Here is a 6,010-nt window from a genome sequence, read left to right on the forward strand (position 1 = left end):
AAGATGTGATCACGAGGAAAGCCCGTGTCTTTTCTTCTGCAGTCACTATGGAGGGAGTGAGGGAGGGGGGCCTGGCAGTCCTCTTCTGCCTCCCCCTTCTCCCCCCACTGCTTTTTCTCCTCTCTCTCTCACTCTCTCCTCTCTCCCCCCTTTTCTCTTTCTGTTTCCTGTTCCTCTCTAGTTCGCTTCTGTCATCCCCTCTCCTGTTCGTCCTCCTCCTCTCACCGTTTCCCCGCTGCTCCCCTCATACGTTAAAAATCCCAGCTCTGCCCGCCCAGTGTTTCTCAAACATGCGGGAAGGGAGAGATCAATGGTGTCCTCGGAGAGAGAATTACACCGCTGAATTTCGATGAGAGCAGAAGAAAGGAAGAGGAAGGGAGAACAAGTAGAGGCGGGGAAGGCATGTGAAAAGGGAGAGAGGGAAGGAGGATAGTATATCTATCGTTCAAGGGAGAGAAAGAAATGGGAGGAATGTGGAAAAGTATGTAGGGGACTGAACGAGGGTGCGTAGGCCCTTCCGAGTCTTGATACTGAAAATAGAGCAAGAAATAATTAAAAATTAAATAAATAAGATTATGATGCTGAAAACGAACCTCAGTGAGTGCGTTTTGAGGTGTTTGGATGTGTGCTTTGGCAAGACTGAGATGACATTCATAACTGTGAGACTCGGGCCATAGTTTGTGCTGACAAATGAATGGCTGTGCATGTGTCTTATTTGCTGGGATTTAACAGATATTTCCTGTTTATAGGGCGAGGAGCCGCATCCATTAACACACAAGTATTAAGAGACAGAAAAGAACAAAAAAAATAGAAAAAACAAACCCAGCAGCTGTTAGTTAAGATTTGCATCATCAGTCACTCTTTTTCCATCCTGGCGTGATGTTATTGGGGATGTTAACACATATCTGGAGTTGTGAGTTTGACTGTGACCTACGATCTTTGCTCAGATTTTTCATATTAAGGCCTCAGCACCCTAGAAGAAGAACTGCAAAGGGGCTGGAAGCAATCCCAGCTGTCATAGAGTGAGAGGTGGGACAGATCCTGGACTGGTCCCATTAACAGGGCTAACACACACGCACAGAGACGGACAACCAAACCGATCCGAACTAAACCAAACCAAAACAGACTAACAACCACACTTAACAACCATTTAGAACAGCTTGTTGTTATATAAGTTTTAGATATGAAAGTAAAAGTAAACGGCGTACCTAATGAATTGCTCCTACAAGAAATATTACCTCCAGTTTAACTTTTAAAATCACCCAGAGACAGCAATTTTTTAATTCCCTTTTAAAAAACATTCCTTTTCATGCATTCCTAATGTGTATTTATTTAATTATTAGTTTAATCTTTATTTAATCTTTTTTCCCCCTTGTCATGTGCTAGTAAGAAGAAGGTGACTTTTTGGTGGAAGGGTTTGCTGTTGTGAATTTTAGTGCAGTAATCAGGGATCTGAGATTGTCTGCATTTATCGAAATAAAAGCAAAAAATGCAAAAATAAATAAATCAAATACAATAAATAAACAAAACCAGAAATAAAGCTTCTAAAGGAATCATCCCTGAATATTTTCCATGATTGCCACCCCCCAGTGAGCCTACTATATTCTGCAGTGAATAGTCCTTTGTACGATTTATAAATGGTCAACAGAGTTGAAAGCAGTGAAGATAAACTCTTCAACCATTAAATTGATAGTGGTTTCACATACATATTTGTTAACAAGCAAAGTTTTTAGTCTGGATCCTATCATAAAAGCTGTTTACTAGATTTGTTGAGGCCATTCAGACTCCTGTCTATTCTATCGCTGTCCGTAATAAATCAGTAAAGCACTTAAAAAAAAAAAAGGAAAAAAAAGCAGAAAATAATCCTCATATTCGTGGGTAAGGACCTGGCTGCTCATGTGATAAGTACCCTCCTAAAATCCTAATGATGCCGCTGGCACCAGAGAGCCACATAAAGGAGCGTTTCAAATGAAAAGCTTGTTTCTGCCGAGCAAGCCGCAAGCAGCCAGAGAGAAAGGAGGAGTGGAGGAACCTGAAGAGAACCTGGGGTAACACCATCTCTCCTGGCTCTGAACTCTGCACTCGGCTTAAATGCCGTCAATTACTGGGAGATATACGGGCCGGCCTGTTTCAACCACTTTGCTGAGTCCCCTTTAGTTGCAGCCCACTCGGACTGTAAATTATCACCCCCCTCTATCCGAGGTTTGGAGCAGTTTGGAGTCACCAGTGAGACCCTCCTCTGTTTCGGTCCGAATCTAAAGGAATTCCCTCCCTCTGTGTGCCAAACCCCAAACCATTGCAAACGGAGTCTGTGAAGCATGCAGCTGCACGCCCATGTGGACACGCTCACTCGCAAACATTGATTTAAACACACACAAATGCACACAAATGTTCGTATATGCTATATAAAATCCCCCGGAGCCATAGATCATTGGGAACAGGTAGAGAGTTTAGCATGCGCACACAGGCTGTAGATCACTGAGGTGGGCAGGGACGTCAGCACTCTCATACACAGTGAGCCTTATTGCAGAGTTTAATAGAGGAAACCCAGCATGAATCCCCACAGTCATTCTGTTCCAGTCAAACACACCATTCACAACACACTGGGCCAGTGTGTGCATGTTAATAGACACACATACAGGAGTGAACATACTGCACATTATGCGCTTCACTATGCACTGTGAGTGTGTGGGGGGCTGGTTGGATATATATACAGTGTTCGTATATGAATCTGACTGAAGGTGTTTTCATGCAAATGTGACTGTGTGGGTGTACTTAAGCTGTATGTGTGGACGTTAACCGTGCAAGTGACATCTTAGCGTGTGTGTGTGTGTGTGTGTGTGTGTGTGTGTGTGTGTGTGTGTGTGTGTGTGTGTGTGTGTGCAACGAGGTGGGGGGTAATATTGACCCATCAGTGCTGCTCTGTCACCCCTTCTCTTTATGAGTCTGGCCTTTTAAAAACACACTGGATTTATGGCAGGTTTGGGCACTATCTCAGAGACGGTGTGTGGGGCTCAAGTAGAGAATTTGTCTCGTTTGCTGTCAAGAGAAGTGAATTTAACAACATAAACATTTAAAGTGGCGAGATCATTAGCAGCGCCACGTGTTACTTCAACACCACAGCGTGTTTCACTGAGGGGGGAAAAAGGAGTAAAGAGATGTTTTGTGTTGGATTTTTTAAATATAAAAGTTGCAAAGCTATAATTATTTTGTGCAATATTTAATTTATTGTGTAGTTCTTTCAAAAACAGCTGAAGCTTTAATTTCGTTTTACTGTTTATTTCTTAATGTTGCTTTATAAATGCTCTGGTTTTTATTTCTATCTTGAAAGGGACTATATGAATACATTTACTTGCCATTTGTGCTTACATCCTTCTCTTATTAGAATATTATATTTTCTTGCAATATAGATCACAATTTGAAGTTTCTCTGGTTTAGTAAAAGGATTATTAGACGATGCAACTGGATGCTTGTTTAACTGCTCTCTCATTTATGCAAAATCAGGAAAAATAGTAACTCGATCTTAAAAAAACAACATATTAAACAGCAAAAAGGGGATAAGAACAAAAGAGTACAAGAGAAGCACTAAAATGATTTAATGCCATACACCAACAAGTTTCCCCATGAAATTACAGTAAAGTAAAAGTAGCAGCATAAAACTGTTAATTTACAATGTGCCCATACCACAACAGTTTATTGCTGTAAAAAATTATAATAGGCCCCAGTAACACTGCCAGCTTTATCTTCATATGGTTTCATACTGTAAAATGTCTTAAATCCTGTAGATCTGAATCTTTAAAACCTTGCATCGGTTTTCAACATCTTTTACCCACCCTGAGGATGAATGCTGGCTCTGATTAAGAGGCTCCAGGAGTCTTGGTCATGGTGGCCAATTACTGTCTGAACCTATTGTTCTTGCCTGCACAAACACTGAAAACCACATCACACATCCCCAACAATCACATAACCATCACGGTACTACTAAATGAACTATCTGTATCTAACATTTACACTCTCATAAGTTTTTTGCATGTGCCAGCACAAAGCTGCCCATAATTAGAGGGAGACTCTCCTCAGGTTGCTGCAGTGTTGTACACCTGCATGGTAATGAGGTATAGTGCAACGTGATGCAACACGATTGTGCTCATATATGAGCAGATCCTGGCAACAGACCGAGACTCAAGTCAAGTACAGTGACTTGCTGTTTATCAGTATTAATGCGTAGATATTTAATTTGCATTGCTATCCAGACTTTCTCCATTAATTCTACAGTAGCCTCGCACAGTGGACAGTAACATGTTTAATGTAGGCTGCAAACTGTCTGAGTTGTGATGTTTACAGGCGCCGACCGAGAATTCTTACCGCATGTAAACACAGTGATTAAAGTCGATATTAACACGTAAACACGCATCACGCATGCAAACAGAGCTGAGCGGTGCAGATGGTGACTTGGCATCTTCCTCTCTGCAACACAAAATCCCCTATCATCTTAAAAAAAAATTGTTCTGGTTTCAAATTGATTTCACAGTGCAGGAAGCCCCCGCACCCCACCCCTCCCCTCCTCCTGGAGATTAACAAAGTAAATTCCACTTCTTGTGTCTGAAAGAAGCACCCACAGATTTTTGCTTAAACCTCAGATAAGCAGACATGGAGAATTTTCTTGAGACTATGTGTTCTTTATCTGCGATTTTAGGTGCTACGTAATTGTGGATGAAGTCTAATGTGTGGTCCATTTGCTTCATTAATGGGGCAGACGCTAGTCGTTCAGCCAAGAAAACGCCTATTGTTCCCTTTACCTTCCCGTTTTTTTAATGTGTAGCATTAGTCGTGCAGTTGTTAGTGCTAGAGCATGGTGCTTTGATGATGGTCAAATGACAAAGTCTTAATAGAATATAGTAGGACGGGCAGGACAAAGGTGGGCAATGTTCAGCTGGATGCAGCCAATTTCTGTGTGAGAGGCCTGCCTAAAAACCCTATTCATAGGCTGTCTAATGCTGGTGCGTAATTAAATGTGATTACTGGAGCAGAGGGCTTCTCTCTCCCTCTCTGAGGGCCACACACAGGACTGGAGGCTGCGTGCATGCGCTCAATAAGGAGGCGCTAACAGATGTACACGAGCAACAACCACAGGCGTACCTAAAAATTCTCAGCCATCTCTCACTCTGACACAAACTCAAATACAAGTAAAATATCACTTAACTCTAAAATTTCAACCATCTGGCTACTAAGAAAAGCACCATTGGATTTAACAGGGAATAAGCCCAAAGGATTAATTGGCTGAGAAACTGAAAATGTTTCTTTTAACCAAATGATCCTTCAGCTGAAACTTAAAACATGAAGTTTAGTTGAGTTGTGTTATTACAAATGCACAAAAACAAACACATACCACAGCATGCAAAGGTAAATAATTTTTACATTTTTTTCATAAGAAATCAGCATTAACTATGACCTTCACTGGTGATAATCGTAAGGCAAACAAGCAGAAATATAAACACAAATCAATTATGGTTTCCATGCACACACGCACACACCTTTTTCTGGCTCACTCTCTGGTCCAGTTTCCTGGGCAGACACAGTCCCCCTGGTGCTCATGGGAAATAGTGAGCATGCCAGGCCCCACAAAGGCGTCCTTTCAGCCGCCTGCATGCTTGACCTGTGCAGGGTCAGTGCTCTGCTTTGTGCCCCTTGACCCTTAAGTGACCTGGGGTCATGCTGAGGGCCTGAGGTCAAATTCAGAGGCCTGCGTCTAATTTTACCCCAACCGGGTTATCCGTCCAAATCTGCCCTAAAATTTGCCCCCCTTCTCCCTCTAAAACCCACTACTGCCTCCACACATAACTGCGCCCTACTGAAATACATAAGCACTCTGCAGCCTAATTGGGCTACTGTGAAGTAGTCCCCACACTCAAGCTCTCTATCTCCTACACGCTCGCACACACACACACACACACACACACACACACACACACACACACACACACACACACACACAGGACCGACCTGCTGTAAC

The sequence above is a fragment of the Rhamphochromis longiceps genome, linkage group LG8 (assembly GCF_057381845.1).
Source record: "Rhamphochromis longiceps isolate RC_006_pf linkage group LG8, R_longiceps_female_GT1.1, whole genome shotgun sequence".
Lineage (NCBI taxonomy): Eukaryota > Metazoa > Chordata > Actinopteri > Cichliformes > Cichlidae > Rhamphochromis > Rhamphochromis longiceps.